Genomic DNA, 24,244 nt, shown 5'->3' with positions numbered 1-24,244 from the left:
ACTCACACATTAACTACTCGTTAATATGTTGGGGAAATGCATACAATACTCACCTCAGTTCACTTAAAACTTTGCAAAACCAAGCAATTGGAATGGTGACTTCTAGTCCCTATAATACTAGCGCTCTCCCATTGCTACACTCTAATAACATTCTGACTTTCAAAGAAACTGTGTTGTATAATTTGGGTATATTTACTTTAAGTTATTGAATAATCAAGTTCCTGCATGTATAATTCCTAAAACATACCTGATAAACGCTAATGTCACTAGATTTGCTTTAAACAATAATCTCATTTTACCTCAGGTGCGCACCAACTGTGGCGAACAATCAGTTCATTTTTCAGCATCTTCATTTTGGAATTCCATACCACATTGCGTCAAAACTTCGCTTTCAACATCCATATTTAAAAAAAAAAAACATCTGGAAAATTTTCTTTTCACAGAAAATATTTACCATCAACGTTGTTTCTTTTTTTTCTTTCACCCTTATTACTTGAAATATTGCGATGTTCTGATACCTTTCTTTTTTAATAATGGTCATGTATATTTCGAAGACTTTTTTGTTGTTTCTATTGTTGCATTTATGGTCATGTATATTTTGAAATTCTTTTTTTTGTATTGCATGTACGGCAAAATTTTTTTTCGGTTAGTGTCAATTTCGTTTAGTTCATTTAGTTTTGCTGCATTTGCTCCTTGCGATTGTATAATTTCCTTCGTTAGATTTATTGTAACTCCTAATCTTGTTTTGCATTCTCCAGTACTTACTTTCTTCCATATTTCCTTCGATATGATTTTATTTGCAGTTGTTCTCGTTGCTTTAGAAAACACATATTTATATATAACAGGAGGTCCCGATACAGTCTTTGACGATGGGACCTCCTTCTGTATATTATTCTTTTCTATAACCTGCAATCTATAATGAACAAATCAATTTCAATTTCAATTTCAATCAGTGCGTGGATTGGCATGTAATACACTACTTTTCCGCACTTTTCATCTTTACGCACTCTTTCTGCCACTCCTGACGTGAAGTACTCTCCGATTGACTTATATCGGCGTATAATGTAGAATAAAAGATCTGAGACTGGCAAACTTTTTACTGTTTACATTCGACTTTCTCTCTCTTAACTGCCACTTCTTTTGAACGAGACATTACATTCTCCGGGTCTTATATTGCCGTCCATCCGCGGACGGTAAGGCAATAGGCTACCTACAGTTGTAACTTTGGTTTTGCCTGTTGGTCCTTCACAGTGCACGGATTTCAGTATACCTTGCTGCTTCACACTTTTGAGGGCATCATAAGCGCCCGTGAAAGCATTTGGCGAATCATTTAGATTTTTTCGTACTCACACCATCTCCACCGACTCCAGGTTGTATGTTGTGCATGTAAGCTGCATGGCGGGAGTCGTAGTATTTCTTCATTGTACGTTTATACAAAGTGTTTTTTTTTTCATTCTTATTTCCTTAAGGAGACCTGGGTGTATTAAATAGGGAATGGATGGTACATAAAAGCAGTTTCTACATTCCTCTGACGTCTTTCTGCTTTCTGGAATATCGATCTTCCCTACTGCACCACGTCGTCTTCTAAACGGCAGCAAATTGATGGCTACAGCCAGATCCAGCTATGTGAGATTGATTGTGATGCTTAAACGCTGCCTGAAGAGCACACTTCTATCCTCAGCGAAATTCTGAACGTCTTCAAATCACGTATTAGGCGTTCCGCTAGGCCAGTTCCTTCCGGGTGGTATGATGCTGAAAGTCTCAAAGTGATACCCTTTTTTGCTGCCCACCGACGGAGCATCTCGCGGCGGAATGCAGGTCCATTATCAGAAACCATCACCTTGTTTCTCTAAATGCCTCTCTTTCCTTCATTGCAATCACACTGTTTGCATCTTCTCTTCCGGGTTTGGCTGCCGCCATTCGTGTGCACTGGTCCACAGCCACTATAAAGGGCACACACCCTCCTCTTCCTTTTTGATTTCAGCGAAATCGAAAGGAACGACTTCGAAGGGGAGATCTTAATACACAGGAATAATCCTCTTGTTTCCTTTTGGGCTGAACTTGGCTTTAATAGTCTGACATTGATGACAAGTCTTGAAGTATTCCTCATAGTCGGCTTTCATGCTCTTCCACATAAAAGGTTTCTGAAGTTTCCAATAAGCAAGTCAAAAACCATCATGCCCACCTGAGGGTGGATTGTTGTGATAGAGCCGCAATGTTTTGGATATGCAGCTTTGAAGGACAACTTTCCATAGATTGATTTTAGCTCTTCAGTGTCTTCCCATACACTTGCGATGTGTGCACCTTGATAGTTGCTTATTGGCCGTATATGCAATCTTGATAGCGCGTCTGCCTCACGTAGCTTTACACCAAGTATGTGGCCAACATCAAAAATGAGCAGCTGAATTTCACTAATTCATCTTGTCAGTCTTCTCTTCGGTTGTGTAAGGTTCAGAATGTATGTCAAAGCCTCATTGTCCTTGAACAGCTTGAAGAGACGGCGCTCCAAATAACTCCTGAAGTATCGTAACGCCAGGACTACTGCTAAGGCCTCCTTTGCCGTGGTCGTGTAATTTACTTCCGCTTTTGAGAAAGTGTAGAAGTAATAGCCAATGACCTTTAAATGGTGGCTCCGGTCTTGGTTTGAATCTCTTTGGCACAACGCTGCTCCCATGCCATAATTAAACGCGCCAGGGCAGAGCTCGAAGGGTTTTGTAAATCAGGTAATGTCACGATTGGATCTCAAGATATTGCGCGCACCAGTTCTTTGTATGCATGGCCGCACTCGTCGCTCCATACAAACGGAACTTCCTTTTGAGTGAGCCTTGTAAGACACCTGGATATGGCCCCAAAGTCTTTAATGAACGCCCTAAAATGTCCTGCCAGTCGTAAGATCAAAAGCAGTGAGTGCACATCGTAGTGCCTATGTAGTTATTTGATTTGTTGAACGCACTGGTCCTTTGTCGTCTTGGTGAAGCTGTCCAAGACTCTGCCGAGGAACACCACCTTTCTCTGAAAGAATTCGCTTTTCTTGTTTATATTTAAATGTGAGTTTCTCAATACTTCTAGTACATGAGTGTCGTGGGAACAATGCTCTTCCTCTGTGCCAGAGTAAATCATGATGTCATCGATATAAACATCGCAGGAATGTCCTATGAAATCTTTAAGTACACTGTTCATCATGCGCCGAAACCAAGTGCCCGAGTTCTTCCAGCCGAATTACAGACGGTTGTACTCATATATATCGAATCGCATTATAAATGCCGTGTATTTTGATTTTTCCTAGAGGGATACCTGCCAGTAACCTTTGCACAAAGCGATTTGTGAGAACCCGTTGGAATCCCCCAGTATCATTAATGATGTCGGCAATCAAAGGCATAGGGAATGCATAGAGCTCTCTTTGGGTGTTGACTTGCCGATAATAAGCGCACAGTCGCAGTGAACAATCTTCTTTACGGACAATAGTTACCGCAGACGCAAAAGGCGATGTTGAGCGCATTATTTTTCCAGGGCTCAGTATTTGTTGCAGATCTTGTTTCAGCCATGCTTTCTCTTCATGAGAAATCCTGTAGGCTCTCTTCCGTACAATAATCGCGCCACGAAGTTCAAACGGTACTTCAGGTACAGAATCTGTGGGCGGATATGCATCGGGGTGTATAAGTTCGGGAAAAGTTGTCCATATATCATTAGCGCATTTGGCAGTCCTCATGTGTGTCGGTGTCTGGACACTTGATACGAGGGAGTCTAGGGTCACTTCATCTTTCGAAAATGTTTTGTTCTTAGCTTCTTCATGTAAGGTCTTGACAGTATAAGCAAGAATTTGACATTCCACATAAGCAGCGTTTGTACTGTAAAGTCCTCCCACGCCCAATGCATATTGACTTTCATCCAGGTATGCTCTGTTCGAGATGATCCATCCTAGCTCTTAACTAGAGCACTAACTTCTTTTCCGTTAATAAGCAGTGCAGTTTGAAAACGTTTGATGAAATCAAGTAGAAGCCTCGTCCTGGTTACACGGCTGGAGCTGCGCACCCCCGTTTATTCGTTTTTTGTCTCCTTGAAGTCTCTGCTGCTAAGGGAATAGTCAGAAGCTGCGCTTCTGGTGGGTGCTGTAATTGCTGTTGCTGTATTATTGGGACGAGCTCTGGAAGAATGAGTCCAATTATGCTGTGCAGCGGGCCCAGGGCTTCATGGCACACGTCCTTATGGCAGGCACCCCAGTAGGTCTGGAATCGTCTTGGGCGACCGTATTTACACTTGCATTTGGTATTCTTTTGTCATGCCGTGAATGACTAACGGCGCAATAGACGACTCAGGTGAAGTAGGATCTGCTAATAGTAACAGCTGTCTCTTCTTGTAGAAATAGTGAATTTGTGAACTTGAGCGTTGTTTGAAGAAATATAGCTTTTTCCCATCGATCGACCCGGTTTTGGTCAAAAGCGGAGATAAAACTTGCTCTCCAGTGGTCCCAGGCATCATCTTCATGGTCTGGGACCATTTCATGACCATTTCTTGACAATGTGTACAAGGAACAATCCCATATACTGCACATTAACGAGTGACGCCACCCAGCAGTTTTCACAAGCGTATTGAAAGAACTTCACCCAAGTGGTTGCCGACGTGGATGTCCCACGGAACATGTCCGGTTTCACTAATTAAGCTTTGGGACCAGTCATAGCGCGTAGAGTTCCTGTTAGCACAGCAAGCAATTGCGCATGTTGCTCAATTTGTGATGCCTGCACTTTCAACATCTGCTCCATGAGCACAGCAATGTCCTGCCTATTGTCATTTCGAAAAGGCCTGTTACTTGATAACTGTCTGAAGTGCATTACATAGTCGGACATTTTGATATTGATCTTCCACATACCTCGGCTGAGACCCGCTTCAGTGACTTTAGCCTTAGTTGCGATGAACTGGAGCAGATTGGTGACGTCGCTGTCTCCTGGACTTCGACTTGTTTTTCATTTTGGGCTTGGTACGACGTGACGTACGGTTGTTCCGCTGTAGTAGTTCCAACTCATACTTCTATCCACATTCTGTTGGGCTGCCCCAAATATAAAATACAGCATCTGAAACTGACCAACTCTTTATTGTTTACATTCGATCTGCTTGTTCTCTCTCCACTTCCTCTTCTTCTTTTGACCTGGACATTCAGTGAAATACCGGGACTGGTCGATGACGAAGCGTCGAGCACGATTCTTACTATGGCCATTATCTTGTGCTCTCCTATCCGTGCTTGCTTTGGCATGTAATACAGTACATGTCCGCACTTTTCAAATTCATGGGCTCTTTCTGCCATTCCTCACGGGAAGTACTTACCGAATGACTTATATTTGCATATGATATCTGGTGTTTTTGACGCTTTCTGGACGCTTGGATAACCTTTTACATAGCATCTTTGAGACCCTTCATGCTTACAATATTCCTTCCGCAAAAGCTTTACCTGGTACCTCCCACTAAAGCGACATATGCTTTCGCTGGCACAGTATATATATGGCTAGGGTTCTTTTAAAGGGGAGGAAAAGGAGGGTGGGCGAGACAACGACCGAGGGTGTGTTAGCGGAGAGGGTGTACAATTGAAAAAAAAAAGGTGTGCTATTTAACGTTGGTAGGGGACTGTGAGGTGTAAATTATCGCGTCAAATGCTGCATTTATAATGCCACCATGGCTCGAACTTCTGATGTGTTCAGGTGGTCTCAGACTGAAGTTTCCCACTTCCCAAAAGTATCTTTCTACAGTGTTTATTTCTTCATTGGATTCTATAGTGTGAGATTCAACAGAACTTAAAGTGTGTACTTGGCATATCAGTGCGCCCTTTCTGCGAACCATCTATGCCAAATTGCTTTCAACTAGTACAGTCTACTCATGAATCCTCGTTATGCTTCCCGACACTGTTTCACAGTAAAAATCTTTTCCGCTACGGGGTGTGTTCTCATCTGTGTTCGCCAAACGTTGTTCATCTTTATTTATTAATTTTATTTATTTATTTGAACCTCAAGGGTCCCTGGCGGGACATTACATGAGCGGTGGGCGCAAGAACGGCGGTTAACAATGAATGTTACATGAGAATCATAACGATGACATGGCTTCCTCGACGGCTTTCTCGATCTTCTAATGTTATTGGTATTGTCTTCATGTCTGACTCTGCTTTTTTATCAAGTCGAGACGCGTTGACTTTCGATATTACATCGACTTCGATTCCTTCTATTTTAAGAACTGGCTTCTCCAGCGCTTTGACTTCCGGAACAGCCACACATCGTTAGTTTTTTCATACCACCAACTGCGTCAAGGATCATTCCTACTTTTTTTATATGAATACACGAAGGCTTCGCGAAAGTTTACTGACAATAAAATGTGTCTGGCTACCTCTGCCCAGCAGGACCAGATACGTGCCGTGCCTACAGGTTCACAAGAAGGAAGGTCTCCGAACGTTTCTCGCGCACTCACCTCTGCTACCCATGTTTCGTGCGTAACTGTTCCGTGCGGAAACCATTGCAACCACACTATCCCGGCCTATAGTGTGTTCTCGAGCATCGTCCCATGACTTTTGTCGTGAATGTCAACGGCCGATCAGGCACGATTGCCCTGGAACGTCTCAAACACCCCTACATTGAAGCACCCGCGCCATCGGCCCCACAAATGTGCGACGCAACCCTGCTGTATCTTTGGCCGCCGCCTCCGTACGTGACACCCAAGACCAACGCCAAGGCACGCCGCGTCACGTGGTCTTTCCATCGTTCGTCGAATTTTCCCCCTCTCTAGGGGGGAGACCTCTGCAGGCAGCAGCATCGGCGTCGCATAGCCCTAGCCTTTTCTCCTTCCCCACAAGAACCACTTCTCTCTCGCATGAGAATTACGTAGACGCTGGCATTTGCAGTAGGTACGAGCTGCTGGCACGCTCCGGCACGGGCTAGCGTTCCAAAAGAGGCAAATAAAAAATGCTACGGTAAGAGAAGGGACGTCGGTTTTTCCTCTCCAGCGAGAGCCCGAGACTTTACCAGTCTACGTGGTCGCTTGTCGCCACAAACTAATCCAAAGGAACGCAACTTGCTTTCTTTTTTGGAACTACATCCGTGCAGCTGGCGTATGTTGACTGAAATCAAATATGGGCCTTCAGTCGCTACAAACACGTCTACGAGTTTCCCGCCTTTTATTTTTTTATTAGCTGTATCACCACCCTACTCTTCATCCGAAATTCCTGTCGTGACCATATTACTTATCTCGCTGTACTGATCATTAGCATAAAGTAAGAAATGGTGCACGTCACACAAGATACTTCTTACACTTATTTTTGCCACGTACGTCAAAAAAATCGAGCGAACTTCCCTCTGATATTGTTTCCAATAGTAACAATAATAATTTTCGAAAAGCACTAGCTAATGCTGTCTAGTAGCAAACATTTGTACGATATACTGCTGGTGTTTCCTTTTGCAATGTTGCTTTTAAAAGTCATGTTCTATACAGTGTTTACCATACTTTCAGCTAACAATAATATTGTTTATACGCTCGTAATATATGAGTCATTCCACGCCAACTGTCCCAACCATGGCGCTCGACCATCAGCGATTTCCTTGAAAAAATTGAGGACTATCTATTTAAAGCAAGAAGTCTTTCTGTAAAACATTTTTTGCGAAAAAAAATTTTCAGCATCGCTAGGAACATGTGATGTTTTTTTAGAAAGCACGAAAGTCTGACTCGTAAATCAAGATAGCCTTTTCACTTAAAAAAGGTGTTATCGGTCTTTACGTTTTCGTGAGTTTTTCATACCCCACTAAATATGCAAAATTCGATGGATATAGGGAATTTTTAGCAGAAGGAAATTTGTTACCGAAAGGTTATATTTCATAATACCTAACTGCCAGCTAGTTGTACTATAAGCGAAAAATAATTTGGGACGAATATAACGTGAAATGGCCTGTACAGCTGGCGACAAATTTGAGAAAAGTTAGTTTTAGTCTATGTTTATTCATAAATTGAGCGTTGAGGTGGTCGGGGTAAAAACACGGTAAATAGTTAATTCTTAGAAGTATTCATTGGCTACAAACTGAGAAACTTTTATCATATTACTTTTTATTTTAAGCAAGACAAACATTTTTGGATTTGTGTTATACCGGTCTCTGTGGTTGCACGTGTTTCCCCTTTGTAACAAAGCGTCCTAGCGGTAAGTAGAACCTGCGCGGATGCAAACTTTCCTGAGTCGATGGAGGAACATCTAGACAAGATAATCAGCTCCTGAAGTTTTTACTTGAGTGCTTTATTAGAAATTATTAGCCTAGCCAATAAAAAACGCGAGCCCCAATAGAGCGCATTTAACGGGATGTCGCCGTGCAGCGACGGCCTGCATAGCGTCGTGACCCGGCATCGAAAAGTTACGCTGGTAAGTACAGAGTGCAGTTACGTACACTAAGATTTAGAAATAGGCGAAAGCATTGTGAATAAGAAAACAATCTGTTGCTTTATTGCGGCAAATCAATCGTGTTTTAGCGACCATGGGCCGTATAACGTAAAACTATTCTAATATGTTTTTATTCCAGTCTCCTGACGTCAAATTTGCCTAACCACTGACGCAAGCATCAGGCAGTCACTCGCAGGGTTGTCTGAACAAACCAATCAAACGCTCTTCTCTTTCATAGGAGATCACTTTCGTTTGCTTGAAAAACAAATGGCATTGCCTGCACTGAGGGGTTTGCCTTATCTAATTGGCTCACAAGAGGCGAGGAGCACCTTCAAGTGGAGAGGGATCCGATGGGGCCGAGCCAGTGCACTGAAAATAGATAACCGGACGAAGAGGGTGGTGCCGGCTAAAAGCTGAAGGCTAAAAGCGCGTTTAAAGTTCTCAATGAAGCGCATGGAATGCGATGTCAAGAATGTGCCAGTTGTTTTGCGTGCGTGCTGTGTACTGAACAATGTCTGTGAAAATTTCAATGGCTGCATATCACAGCAGTGGCTGAATGAAGCCGAGCTGCAGGACACGCTGCATGAGCAACCATCACATGCAACGTACATGCAGGTTGCAAGTGGAGTAGAAGTCAGAGATGCTGTTATTAAATTATTGCAGGGAACCGGACAGCACTAAACAGAGCCAGTAAAAGCACATGCTTAAGTTTTATTCAAGAAATCTGCCAGCAGGTCCACCAGTTTCTCTTGTGCGCTCACTTGGCTCTCCCTAAGCGCCCGCTCATCTTTCGAAGCCTCATCAAGGGCTACGATAAGTTGTCTTTGTTGTTCCAAGAGAGCTTCCTGGAACTTCTGCTGTTGGGACACACGCTTTCTCTTCCGGTGTGGCCTCTAGCGTTCACTACAACTTCCACTGAGTTCAGAGGTTGAAGGCGTTGCTGTAGTGTGCATCACGCCTTCAGGGTCCATATTCCCATATTCCATAGCCCGCTCAACAGCGCGCTCGCCTGAAACGCTTCCAAGCTCGTCATCTGATGTCGATGGCTGGCTGGCTGCCTTTCTGAAATGAGCGTCGGTGGCTGGTTTTTCAACTGCATTCCTGAAATGATCTGAAATAAAGATATCAAGAGACATTCTTCTATGGCTTCAGAAAACATGGAGGTGATGTTCTTAGTGGCATGCGAAATTTTGTAAGTTCATGATTACCAAGCAACAGCAAAAGCATGCGAGTCTAGTAAAAGTTTGACCTACGTAATGTGGTTGCTTTAAAAGGCAACATTTGCATGGACTTGAAACAGAGTGGTAATTTACAACAATGCAAGTTGTTAAAACAGCCAGGCATAGCGCCGGGTGCTTGATAAAACTTGCAATGAATGAACCACGACGCTTTTGTAGATTTTTAAAGAGTTGAACTCATAAATTGTGATTAGAAATTAGCTTTATGCCGAGGCTGTGAAGGAAGAAAGTTTGGCATTTATTTCACTTAGGTGCATATGGACGCTGCTCGCTAGGTAAACAGGAAACGAAAGTGCGTCTCACCTGTTCGAGAGTTTCTTCCGCGTTGCACACGCTCTCTTGCACAAGAGATCGATCGTTCACAGGAAGGCTACCTAAAAATCTATGGAGCTCTCTAAAATAAATCTATGTTGTGGCTCCGGAGCCCGCTGTGTTATCCCGTGCCTCTTTCCTAAACATAAATGGCAAGTGCAGTTAAAAAATAGGACAAAGAATGCATGTGAATTAACAATACAAGGCGTACAGCTCGCTCAACGCAGCACAGTGTTATTTCTATCAGTGTATGTACTTGAACATCAGCACTAACGCCAGCTAGCACAGCAAGAAAGTAAACTCTAGTTGCAAGTGGGAGAAAACTGCTCAGACACTTCGCCAACATCTGCAGTTGAAAACGGCAGAACATCTGCACTCTTTGCATTCGGTGCTGTCAACTCCGATCGCTGGGCGGTAGCGCATGCATGCGTAGAAAGATGACGCTCACCTGTATTTTCGAGTCAAGTTGTCGATTTTCGACTGGACTTGCTTGCGTGTCTTGACAGTGCCGTTGGCGCGCAGAGCCTGCACAATGGTATCCTCTTCCCAAAGGCGAATTAACGCCCACATTTCCGCTTCGGTCCACGCCGTTCGTGGAATAGGCGGCCGGCGGCGCTCTTCTTGGGAAAGACGTGAATCATTCATTCCGCATGCGCGAGACAGCGATCGCGTTGACGAAAACAACAGTAAATGGCACAGTCAGGGTAAACGCAGCAGCCATTCCAAGAATACCCGGTTCGAGAGTCGAATGTATCTGCTTAACCCAAATATCTTTGTCAGTGCTCAAATACTATATTATATGCAAAAAAAAAACAGTTATAGTTGCTGGTAAAAGTGAAATTAATATAAATGAGGGTGATTTCTTCACTCGGAATTCGAGCACGCTGGGAACAAGAGTATTTCCTTCAGTCTGCAAGGGAGATCTTCCATCTCCTTTCGCTAGGAACTTCCTTAAACTTCCTTTGCTAAAGGATTGCCGTGTGACACGGCGCGCATCTCCCTCGAGATAAAGACGTCCTTGGTTGAAGGGAGTTAAAAGGACTTTAGCCGCGTCCGTGTGACAGGGGTATTAGACATCGCCGAAAAATAAAGGGTGGGGGGGGGGGGGGGGGCTCTGCTCCCTTCAGAAAATGTTGGGGGTAGGGGAGAGCCCCGCAGCCGCCCCATAATTGGCACCTGTAGTTAGACGCCGATTACGGGGCGGGATAGTTATTTGGCGCCGATAGTTAGGCCTATTCAAGCATATGCGAGGCCTCTTAGTGAGGGGGGGGGGGAAGCCTAGGATTGGAACATCGGAATTTGAACTGTGGGACCAACAGCAGCACAAAGCGTAGGCATATGTCGGTCCGGCCAGCTCCTTGAACTATATCCCGCCGTGCGACTGCATCAAACATCACCACCCGTCACAGCGTCCTTGCAGCTGTACTATCTTCGTACGTCCCTTTTCGAGTTCATGAGGGGGACACTTCCGCTTTCTCGTCTCGTTTGCTTGTGATGGCGATTTCTCACTGACCGTCTTCGCGCAACGCGCCAACTCTGGGGTCTGTGCAAGCTGTAATCTCTGCGAACAGGATGACCCTCAAAGAAATGTTGACAGAATATTTTACCATGTTCATTATTTTGCTTTGAAATGAAGGTGCTATGAATTCTAGGAAATATACTACGAGCATGCTTTAGCACCCTGAAGGTACTATTAAAGTAAAATGCTTACGGTCAATTTTTGTTTCGCGTCTGCTGGGCCTTGACGTCATGACGCGGAAACTGATCAGGTTGGTGCAGGACATTGCAACGCTTTGACGCCAGCTCCAACTCGCTCATTTGTTTGCTGTGCTGCTACGTCGGCCTTCACAACAAGTAGCCGCGTAGGGTGCGACTGAGCGCACCATGGGAGCGTAAAAACGCGGCATAATCGTGCGAAGGCGTGGCCACGTTTTGCGAGAGGACGCCGCGACGCTTTTATATCCTGGTAAAGAAGACCGAAGTAAGTGGCACAAAAGCTCACAGTGAGTGAGGGAAAACTTTATTGCAAATGTCCGGCGATTTGGGCGGGGTGGGGCCATAAGCACCCCAGCCTAGGTGCCGACCTCGAGTCCTTGTACTCGGGCGGCTCACATTTTAAATTAGTTATGACAGTCTGAGGTTCGGCAGTTTTTGTTAGCGGATTTAAGTTTAGGACATCGATTTATCGAAAGGAAATTGAGGGTGGGGAATATCATTTCAGCACTCTTCTAAGACGTCTTTTACAGCCCTACAAAAAGTCAGTTCGCAGCACGCTCACTAAACCTGCAACGCAAAGTGGTAGCGTAGTAAAAAGTTTCTTCAGATTTCCAGAAACAAACCCAACACATGTGCAGAAATCTTGCCACACCCAATGCTATCTTTATTACTTTCATATTCCAGTAATCAGGATATCGGTATCATTAGACCGTGTCTTCATATACTATTACCGATTACGCTTGTTGCAGTGGTCCTCGTCATAAAGTTGCATGCCAGTGTAACAAAAACGTTCAAACAAAAATTGGCACTTTTTCGCCTTCTCTGTAATATTCTCTGTATGGGCCGAGGTAGTGTCGTCTATCTTCACCCAAAACTCACAATCTGAAGTAAAAAAGAAGAACATTGATGCGCAATTTAGGATTTGTGCCGGTTTCCTGGTGCCATTTTGTAAGCTAGAAGGTACAAAAGGCCAAACAGGGAGTCATGTTCAATACTCCGAAGGAATATAGGCCAGAGAGGTGATAAACACTTTAATGGTGCAATCTTAAAGTGCCCTTCATTGGCAAGCGTCGCGCTACATTCGCGTGTATGTCTGTCTAGGATAGCTGTATTTAACCTCGCTGCCGAAAGAGAAGTACGGGAATTACTTTTTTTCGAGACCATATAAATTTATATCTTCCTTGTCTCTCTGCGCTTTAGCGCTGGTAAAAGAAGTGTGATAAAATGCGCGAGCACAAGGATACACTAGTCGATCGTGATGAGCGTGCCGGCAGAAAAATAAACTTCTTTGTTAAGAGACCAGTTCAGCTGTGATGGGGACAGATTAATATATGCATTTTATCTAGAAGACTGAAACAATGGTTTACTTATTCGCTTCTGGAGACGCTTGTTAGCATTTCCGGATACTTGGGTGCATTTGCCTCCTACAGGCTGCCAAGAAGCGGAACATTATTTTGTGCTTTACTTATTGCCTACTGCACCAGCATTCTCTTGTCCACAAATTTCAAAAAGGTTCACCATGCACCTTCAGTTTTTTTATCTAACCTCTCAATTCTTTTCTGCTCCGTAAAACCCCCGCTATTCCTATTGTCAAGCACGTGCATGACGTCTATGTACTTTATCTTCATACAGAGATTTTGCACCACGTCGTCTTACAACATGACTCCTACTTTTCAGACAAAATTCACTCAGGCCAATCCATCGCATCTATGTCTGGCCATTTCTACTTTCAAGTACTATGTCGCTCATATTTACTTCCACTTCTCTGTTATTTCCGAACCATGTACACGAGGCACATCGATTCCTATGATTCCTTCTAAATATTTAAAAGCTTTATCTAAAACACTTCGTGTCATAATAATTTCAAGGATTACGCTTTTTCAGATGTTGCTTAGACACATCTCGCAATGCGCCGTTTCACTTTCCTGCACTTCACATACTTAGCGATTAATACTCCCCCCATAGGTGTCTATACTTCCCCTCTAGCACATTTCGAAGCTTTCTTAGATGTACTTCACATGTGCATGTCTGCTTGAAAACAAACTAAAATAAAACAAGAAAGGGACCGACAGTTGGAATAGCGCACTCCGGTGCAAAAGTAGCAGGGAGAAGCTGCCTCAGAAAGGCTGGCCTACTTTTCGAAGAGTGCGCCTATCTTTGCCAAAGGCAACCTTGTCCCTCTCGGTAGGATGGTTTTAACAGGTTAATAGAGTGAGGTCACGTACGGGCTTTGTCGGCGGCGGCTGTAATGAAAATGAATGCTGTTTGACGTTTTTATACATGCTTTATAAGATGACGGGAAAGGAGGGCGAGGGTGAGAAGGCCGCAGGAGAAGTACAAAGAGGGCGGCTTGAATATATTGTTAGGCGCAGAAGAAGATAGCAAGGCTTCAATGAATTGAACAGATACTATACGCGTCACAGGCGCCGCGCGTTTATGGTCTTAGAAGAGATGGTCAGCCAGTCAGCGTGGGGGCAGCAAAAGGGCAGGTTGAAAGAATGAACTGAGCAGCCCCGCGTTAGTGCGATGGCAGGGAATATTTTGAAGGTACTAAGATGGCGACATGTGAGTATGCGAGAAGAGCCGGGGGGGGGGGGGGAGGGGGATGGTAGCGGAACGATGACTTCAGCAGCTCGGCGTTAGGGTCCCCACGGTCGCGTTCAGAGGTAGCGCGACCCTGTGTAGTGGAGATGACGGAGAAACATGGTCACGTTTAGAACTTTGGAACGTGTTAGTGGTGTTTTATGAAAAATAAAAAATAAAATAGGAAGTAATCGGCCGAAGACGTGGCAGGGGCAGGTGTACATGGAAAAGGGCTCGTATGGCGGAAATATGCGTAGGAACACGGATAAAAATATTAAATTTAGTGGTTGGAAGAGGGGCAAGCAGGGGCTGGAGGCAAAGGAATGGGCGAGCTTAAGACTCTATGTTGGCTGGTGGCATAAATTGTTTTCTTACTTGAGCTAATGATATGAACATTTCAAGTTTAGATTAGAGCTTTTAGTTATTTAAAGTTGCCATGTCGAATATAATTCAGGTCGAGAGTAGCTAATTAAACTTGTGTAGGAGGTATCACTCCGTATATTTCCTCTCGTGCGGGGAACGGACGTTTTTTTTTTTTGTAGTACGTAGAGCTTTGCTTAATCGCATATATGACCATGATGGCTGGCTACTAGTTCTGGTAAGCTCTGTTTTGTATCTGTGCGATGGCCGTCTATTCTTGTTTTTTTTTCAGGTCCCCTATGTATTATTTGCTACAAACACCACACTCGAAACAATAAACTGCATTGTACGGCGTGCCGGCGAATCTCTAGGCTACCTTGTGATGGTAATTAGAGGTTGTATTTTTATTGCGTTCATCATCGTCATCATCAGCCTATCTTATGTCCACTGCAGGACGAAGGCCTCCGCCTGCGATCTCCAATTACCCCTGTCCTGGGCTAATCGATTCCAACTTGCGCCTGTGAATTTGCTTATTTCAACACCCCACTTATTCTTGTGTCGTCCTCGACAGCACTTCCCTTCTCTCCGCATCCATTCTGTACCCTAATGGCCCACCAATTATCTTCTTTTTAATATTACGGGGTTTTACGTGCCAGGACCACATTCTGATTATGAGACACGCGTAGTGGGGGACTCCGGAAATTTGGACCACCTGGTGTTCTTCAACGTGTGCCCAAATCTAAATACATGGGTGTTTTCTGGCATTTAGCACCCATTGAAATGCGGTCGCCGTGGACGGGATTTGATCCCGCCACATTTTGCTTAGCAGCCGAACACCATAGCCACTAAGCAGCCACGGGGGGTCCACCTGTTCTCTTACCTGCGCATTACATGGCCTGTCCAGCTCTATTTTTTCTCTTAAAGTCAATTAGGATATAGGCTGCCCCGTTTGATAACTGATACACTGCTCTCTTCCTGTCTCTTAACGTTACGACTAACATTCATCGCTCTACCGCTCTTCGCGCGGTGCTCAGCTTCTTGTTTCTGACCCAAATGTCAGCACCGGTAGAATGCATTAACTGCACACCTTTCTTTTCAATGATAGTGGTAAGCTTCCAGTCAGGTTTTAACACTGTCTGCCGTATGCCCTCTAACCCTTTTATTCTTCTGTATATTTCTTTTTCATGATCAGGGTGCCCTTCGATTATTTGACCTAGATAAACGTACTCCATCACAGACTTTAGAGGATCACTGTCGATCCTGAAACGTTGTTCCCTCGCATGGCTATTGATCGTCATCTTTGTCTTCTGCATAATAATCTCCAGCCCTACTGTTACACTCTTTCTGTTAAGGTTCTCAATCAATTGTTGTAACTAGTCCAAAATGTTGCTGAACAGGACTATGTCATTTGCAAACGGAAAGTTGCTGAGGTATTCGCCGTTGACCATCTCGCCTAATCCTTCCCAGTTTAATAGCTGAAAGGCTTGTTCCAAGCATGCAGTGAATAGCACTGGAAAGATTGTGTATCCTTGCCTTACCCCCTTTTTATAGGTATCTTTCTACTTTTCTTCTGGAGAATCAAGGTAGCTGTGGAGTCTTTGTAGGTATCTTCCAATATACTTACGTAAGCCTCCTGTAGTCCTTGATTACGTAATGCCTCTATAACAGCTGGTATCTCTACTGACACTAAATGAAATGGCTTCTTGTAATCTATTAAAGCCATATAGAGACGCTGATTGTACTGTGTAGATTCTTCGATTACGTGATTGATGACATGGTGGTAATACATCGTACGGTATCCCTTCCTGAAGACAGCCGGTACGCTTCTTTGACAGGAGTCATGTGTTGCCCTTATTGTATTGGAAGTTATCTTGGTGAACATTTAATACTAAACTGGAAATAAGCTAATGGGTCTATAATTATCGAATTCTTCAACGTATCCCTTTGTGTGGATCAGTATAATTTTCGCAGTCATTCTGTTCTTGGGACCTTTGAAGCCGTGAGACATATCGTATGAAGGGCTGCAGGCTTTTCAAGCATAGTGTTTCCTCTATCTTTTATTAAATTGACTGTTATTGCATCTTCTCCTACCGCTTTTCCGTATTTCATGTCTTCCAAGACCATTCTAACTTCATCGCTAGTTATAGAAGGAGCGTCTGTAACCTTTTTAGTGCTATGAATGGATGTATCGTGGCTGCTCTTGGCACTGTACAGGCCAGTCTAGAATGCTCCCGCTGCTTTTGCTCTAACTTCGAAATTGCTGATGATATTACATTGCTTGTCGTTTAGTCCACACGTCTTGGCTTTCTCCTATCACAAGTTTTCTTCTCACTGATTTTATGCTGCGTTCATATTTTACTGCTTCCTCAGTCTTTCTCTCGTTATAATTTTAAATATCCCTTACTTTCTCCTTGCTGATAAGTTTTGACGGTTCCACAAATTCTATCTGAACTCTTGAGTTGAACACATTCATTATTTTTCGTTCGTTTCTGAGGTCTGTTTTTACTTGGGAGAACTTTTCTGGTGGTTGCCTTGGTGCCTTACCTCCTACTTCAACTACTGCTTCTGAAGCCAGTGTAGCTTTTTTTTTTCGTTCATTACATTTATGTCCCTGTGTTCTAAGGATGAATATTTGTTCTCAAGCATCAGCCTAAATTGGCCTTCGTTTACCGTTACGGCGTCTAGGTTGGCCTCTTTCTTCTTGACCAAGTTTACTGTTTATCTTGTCATATTGAGGCGAATCATAGACCTCACTAACCAATGATCATTGCACTTTACCCTAACTAACATTAATACATCCTGCACTACGCTGGAATCGGCAGAAAGTATGAAATCTATTTAATTTTTCGGTTCACCACTTAGCTTTTCCACGTCTACATTCTGTTGCTACGCTTCCTGAAGAAGGAGTTCATTCGTCGCAGCTTATTCTTTGCCGCGAATTCTACCAACATATTCCCCCTAGTGTTCCTAGAGTCGATGCCGTAGTTGTGAATTGCTTGTTCACCAGCCTGAATTATTCCCACTTTTGCATTGAAGCCACCCATATTAAATTTGCACTTTTCCCATCACTAATCCAGCATCTTCACAAAAGTGTTTCATTTCATCATCATCGTGACAGGGGCATGGAGCGTAGGCTTGTGCCACCTTTACTGTACGCCTTCTGTTTAGTTTTATTACGACTGCTGCTACCCTGTCATTACTGCTTTAGAATTCGCCAATATTTTCCGCTACGTCCTCGTGGATTAGGAATCCTACTCCCTATTGCTTGTTATTTGGCCGCTAGTCAGCACTATATTAATCACCAGTACTAACGTAACTAATGCCAATGATATTCCAAAGAATACGTGATAGTTATTCAGAGAGTCCTGCTAAGCTACATTCACTAGAGAAGGTTCCAGCATTGTACGTTTCTGGGGCCAGTTTCCAGTGACGCGCTGTTCGGGTAGAGAGATTCGTAGTACCCTGTGCTGCGTTACAGGTCTGGTCGCCGCCTCGGTCAGGTGCTCCGCAGCTGCTGAGGACTGAGGGCCATTGGTTGCTCGAAGGAGACATGAGAGAAGTAGTGATCAAATACTGCACCAAGGAGGACAATTCCTGTTCTGGTGAAGGAGTGTCCTTTGTTGAAGCTGAGTGGGCCTTCCTGATTTTGTTTTACATGGATTAGTATGGCCTCATTGGTTCTAGGTATTTTTCGCCGTTATGAGGCGCCACTCCAAGCCTATAGATGTAGAGTACTGGAGGTGCATTCGACCTTACCACGTGCAGATAAATTAGCTGAGGATTTGAACTTCTGACTATGGTAGCCGCGCAACCGAGTTAGCTCAGCCGCATAACCATGCAGGCGGCGAAGCCTTGCTATGGCGGAGAAGTCCCGCCCATAGGAACCCACTTGTCTAAAAACTCATTTGAATTATCCGCGATAGACGGATTAGTAGGTAGGTCAATAATATTTATGTATTTCGGTGTCTCCTCGCGCTTGAAGAGGCGTGAGCGAAGAAAAAGAATACCAATAAACGGGGTGAAACAATTTACGAATGCTGCTAACATAGCAATTCTGAGCCGTGCCTAAACAGGTAACCTTGAAAGCGGCTAGGTATCATCGACATTTCAACAGGTTTGGACAGCGCTTATAGGAGGACGAAAGGAGCAAATGTGGCTTTACGCGCCACTTTGCTCAGCCAAAAATTCACGAGACACTTTCGCTCGGTGACACGTTCAACTGCTTTCAGACGCGGCTTGCTGCCCACAGGCTTCGAAGAAGTACTTTCACACCAAGTCTCTTGCAACTCAGAAATTTTATGCCTCCTTTAGGCTACTGCAAACGCGTCTGCGACCAGACATACACGGTTTGCACACTTTGCGCGGTGAAACAACCATGTAATCACAAATAACCAGAACAACGCACGGGCCACGTCTAAGTCCGATCCTATGGGTGAGATGCATTTGAGTTGAAAGGTCAAAATTAATTTATTCTAGGAAGCAGCGCAAGCCTAACGCATCGCGATTTATCGTGGTAGGTAGGTCGATATTATTTATATATTTCACTGTCTATTGTGGCGTCTAGAGGTGTGAGCGAAGAACTAAAATACGAACAGTTTGAAAAAAATTAAGAATGGTTCTAACATTGCGGTTCTGAGCCGCGCCAAAACAGGCGCCCTTGAAAGCAGCCAGCTGTTCTCGACATTTCAACTGATTTGGGCAGCGCTTATATTAGAACGAATGAAAAAAAAGATGGCGGAGGGCACCGCCTTGGCAGGGGGAGGGGGGAGGCTTACCTGAAAGCAACGAGACACGTACGCACGGTGACACGGTTGACTAGTTTCATTGTAGTAGTAGTTGTATGTCTGCATGTTGATCACCTGGGGCTGCCACAGGTACCGAATGTTGGCTTCGTCTTTCTGTTTATTTTGGCTTGTGCAAGAATGTCCTTGAAAATATTGTTGTGTCCGTCCTACTCTTGGCGGGTCCGTACAGATCCTATTAAGTTTCTGGTTACTTGCGCGAATTGGGTAGTATTTATTGAGGATGTTGTTGGCACTGGGGAGTGCGTTTGAGAATTTAGTAGTAAGAAGAGGCGTCATTCTTCTTGTGATCTTAGGGCGCGGTTTGAGGACCTGCGCTCGCTCAAGTTGGGTCGTGTCATTGTTGGCTTTCTAAAGGACAGCGTTAGGGCGGATCCTCTTCGATAGGGCTTCTTCAAGGTGACCGAGTCTGTCTATGTAATCTTGTTTTTTCACGCAAATGCGACGGAGTCGTGTGGCTTAACCGTTCAAGCTTGTTTGGATTGTCTGAGCTGCCGGCTTGTATATTCTAGGAATAATTAATTAAGGCGCTTCACCCTACCTTGCGGGTTTCTGCAGTACTATTACGTCAAACTCTAGGGATAGTTGTTTCTCAAAATATTTCCTATACAACGTTCTCTTTAGTGTTGCACTGTCAATACATATTAAGTTGCAGAAGTCACAAATGAAGATGTATTTACAATATTTACAAGAAAAAAACGATTAATGAACAAGATGATCCCGAGACTGGTTGCACCTGTACACGTCAAATATCTGCTTCTAACTGCCAACACTGTTGTTTGCACCGTAACATAACCCCGCATCTAAAGACGCCGTCTCGGCGTTAACTAAAATGGAGGTCAAAGCACGGGAAAATAAGGTTTACACCGAGACACATTCACAACGTCCATGCGGACACTCGGATCTGGCGGAGCGATCTCGTAGTTCACATCGCCAAGCTGACGCAATATCGTGCAGGGCCCTCTGTAACGTGGCAACAGCTTTTCAGAGAGGCCGACGCGGGGACATGGTGCCCATAGGAAGACAAAGGAGTCAGGAGAAATCGAATGCCCCGATGTCAGCTGCGTAGCGTGCTTTCTGCGCGGGCTGAGACTCAGTGAGCCGGGAGCCGCCAATATTGCGTGCCGTTTGAACGCGCGGGCACACGTCTTGAGCGTATTCTATGGGAGTGTTCGTCGAAGAGGGAAGCAGTGTGTCAAAGAGCAAAGAAGGGTTGCGGCTGAACATAAAGTAAAAAAAAAGGTGAAAAGCCAGCGGCCTTATGACGGAACGAATTCTAGGTAAAGGTCACGAAGGGTAACGTGCTGTCCCAATCAGTATGGTAGTCGAAAACATACATAGCAGAATTTCTGTCAACATGTGATTGAGCCGCTCCGTTAGTCCATTTGTGAGTGGTAGGCGGTGGAAAGCTTGTGCTCTGCAGAACAGGAGTGAAGTAAGTTTTCCACTACTCAGGACAAGAAGGTGCGGCCGTGATCAGTGAGGAGCTGACGGGGTGTGCCGTGATGGAGGATGACACCATGTGAAAGGCAATCTGCCTCCTAAGTTCCACAGGTTGCTCACAGTTCTCGTGTGATCGCATACCGGGTCGTGTTATCAGTCGCGACAACGATCTACCGATTGCCAGATTTTGGTGACAGCGTCCAGAGGGAAACACAGCAGGCTTTCTGCCACGCTAACAGAGCCCACAGGCTGCAATGTAGCGGTCCATAGCGCGGTACAGGCCTGGCAAGTAGAAACGGAACCCTACATGATCGTAAGTACGCGAAACGCCGATGTGTCAAGCAGTAGGGATGTCACAAAACTGCTCTAGAACTGATGTACGGAGATGCGATGGTACAACGTGTAAAAATTCTGGTCCTTCAGGGCGTAAGGTGCGACGGTAGAGTACGTCTTCGCGCAGCACGAATATGCGCATCGAGGTGTGAGATGACAAGAATTGAGACGGTTGATGAGAACGCGCAAGCAGCCATCACCCCTTTGTACAATGCGGATGTCGTACAGATCAGAAATGGCCAGTAGGTGTCATGCGTATCATATTCAGGGCGGTCGACAGGATGACGAGAGAGGCAGTCGGGGTCCTTGTGCAAACGACCTCAATGGTATAAAATAGCAAGTGAATATTCTTGGGAGCCGTAGCGCCCATCTATCAATCGTCCAGTGGAGTCTTTAGGTGCGGAGAGCCAGCACGAGGTGCGGTGATCGGTAACCTCGAAAAATGTGCTGCCGTGCAAGTAAGGACCGAATACGTCTAGGCCCAGCACGGAAGTATTCATCGTTTCCCTCGAAGGTGATCCTTGCAGATGTATTGCGCTATTTGACCACTTCAGAGAAATGTCCTCTGTGTAATCTTTCTTCCTGCGAATAGTTCTTGAGTATGAAGCTGGTCCGGTGATGCAAAAAGTGTACCAATAATTGCGTCATGTGTTTGTAGGTTTTATTGTCCTCAAATTTGAATTACTGTAATATGAGTCCTAATTTTAGTGGACATAAATAGACTAAAATAAAGTATTGTGCATTGCGCATGAATAGATTTTTTATTGAAGAATAACCATCAGGGAATGGAATGTTGGTGTACACAGCAGTGACGTCTAGTGTTTCGAGAACTTTGTTTTATGGTGATATGCTTTTACCTACAATGTCCTCCATAATTCCCAGTAGGTGGTGGGTATCTTGTGCAAGTGAAAAATAGGTCTTACGTAAATTTTTATATCCTCAGTTCAAGTTTGAGATAGCTTACACAGCAAGGTGTCGCCACGAGCAACATTTTAATTGCAGTGCTCCTTCATACCTTTCCCCCTGCTGAAATAAAGGTCACTCTTCGTTTTTTCCCTGCACAATTAAGTTATCTTTTTCTCTGGCGCTACGCAACCCAGGCCGTTGGCCTTACTCCGTAGGGCCCGCTTTCCGGCCGTCCCGTCCATGCAAGAGTAAAACTGGCGATGAAGTGAACTTTTGTGCGGCTTCTTGCTCACAATCCTGTTTCTGCTCTTCTTTTCTGCCAGTATGGAGAATGCGCTGCCTGCCGCTTTACTTTACCTTTCTTAACACTAGAAGCATGGAGTCTGCTCCTCTTTCACCGCCATTTCTTCATGTTCAAGGTACACCTACCGTGCTTCGGCTGACGTGGAAAATATCGTTTCACACTTTTCCACAGGCAACCTGAGACGAGATTTTGCCAGACGAAAGAAAGAAGGCCGTGTTGCTGTGTAAGGCTTCGAGGCTCTACACCTTTTCTACGACTTGCCGTCGCAAGCGAACCCCGACTCTTAACAGTTACAGGACATAACTCGCGTACATGCAAAAGCACTACGCGGACAGCATCGACCGCTTCGTCCATCGAATTCTCTTCAGAGGCCGAAGGCACTAGTTGGGAGATTTTTACCCATGCTTTGTGACTTCGTACATCGGTTGGTTCCAACCTACACTCTCGGCGCTTCTCACGGCAATTCGATACGCGACCAAATTCTGCAGGAAGCCGCATCTACAACAATCGGGGAGAGGTTTCTTTATAAGGGACCCCCTTTGACGCTCAAGAAAGCAGAATAAGTTGGGCGATATGTCGAATAAGTACCCACGGAAATCCAGGTACTCAAGGGGCCTTCAGTGCAGCGCGTTTGTTCTCAGTGACAAGATGGTGTGTCTAACCGTCCTGAGGTTCTCAAGACGGTGGTCCTCGCCAAGCACCTTCCTCTAGCCGACGGGCTCAAGCTGGCCCCCGACATGGCTGGAAGTCTCGAACTGGGGAAGCCGGCAAATATGGAACTCGGCAAGGAGTTTGAACTGCAAACCAAGACGCTGCCGCCGCGTGTTACAGCTGTGGGTAAACTGAACACATAGAATCCGATCCGAGCTGCCCGGCCTAGCCTGTCACATGCCGCAAGTGCAAGAAATTGGGACATTAGGCTCCAACTTGTTGTTCGCGAAATTGAGCTTATGGAGCGTCTCCTGCAAGGGATCAGGTAATTTTTTCTAATTCCTGTCCCCATCCGGGCATCCAGTCCCCATCCGGCACGTATCCGCGTCGAAGTGTTCGTGGTGAACACTACGCTCACGTCACTGGCCAAAACAGGACCTGCAGTTTCCCTGATGAGCATCGGCTTGTACCAGGAGCATTTTCAAGCTTTTCCTTTGTCTACTTCGAGCTTCGGACTCAAGAAATATTCACAGCAAGAAATATTACACACAGGACATTTCTCTGCAGTGGTCAAATGCCGCAATACTTCTGCAAGGATGACCTTCGAGGGAAACGATGCACACTTCCGTGCTGGGCCTAGATACCATCCAATCACTGGGCATCGCCATACAGGGATTTTCACTCGCTTGTCACCAAGTTTTAGGAACTCTGGCTGGTCCATTTGACAAGGAATCGCAAAGAATCACCCAATGCTGCAGAATAATTTTCTCATGTGTTCTGAGAAAAACTGGGATTGCTAAAGGGCTTCATTCATGACGGTCAGCTACCTTCGGCGCTACGCGCAGCAGCAACTTTCGTCCTCTACTCCTGGCACTCCACGAGCAAGTTTCGCCTAAACTGCATCGTTTGGAAACAGCTGATATTGTCAAACGTGTGTCAGCGACCGACTGGATCAACCCGACTGGCGTGGTTTGAAAAAAAAAAAAAGCTGTATTCAATTTGTGTCCATCTGAACTAGGCCATTGTGATGAACGCCTTTTGGCGCTCGATAGTTGATGAATTGTTGCATTTAGTGATGTGGCTATTTTCAGTAAGTTGTACTTATAACCTGCACGTCATCAGGTCCTGTTATCCAAGAAAAGCCGAGAGCTTACAACTTCTATTACTCATGATGGTCTTTTTTTTAAGCTTGTGTGTTTCA

At 44.8% G+C, this 24,244-nt stretch overlaps 1 long non-coding RNA gene across 1 annotated transcript in view; it reads right to left on the bottom strand.

The window, feature by feature from the left end:
- Positions 1-12,297: 12,297 nt before the first annotated feature.
- The window catches only part of LOC129387182 (uncharacterized), a 117,896-nt gene continuing 105,949 nt past the window's right edge, over positions 12,298-24,244 (bottom strand). Inside the window, exon 5 of the long non-coding RNA XR_011892635.1 lies at positions 12,298-12,543. This is a non-coding gene — a long non-coding RNA (uncharacterized lncRNA). The remainder of the gene's footprint in view (positions 12,544-24,244) is intronic.

Source organism: Dermacentor andersoni, chromosome 2 (assembly GCF_023375885.2).
Source record: "Dermacentor andersoni chromosome 2, qqDerAnde1_hic_scaffold, whole genome shotgun sequence".
Lineage (NCBI taxonomy): Eukaryota > Metazoa > Arthropoda > Arachnida > Ixodida > Ixodidae > Dermacentor > Dermacentor andersoni.
This window is presented reverse-complemented; position numbering and strand designations above follow the sequence as displayed.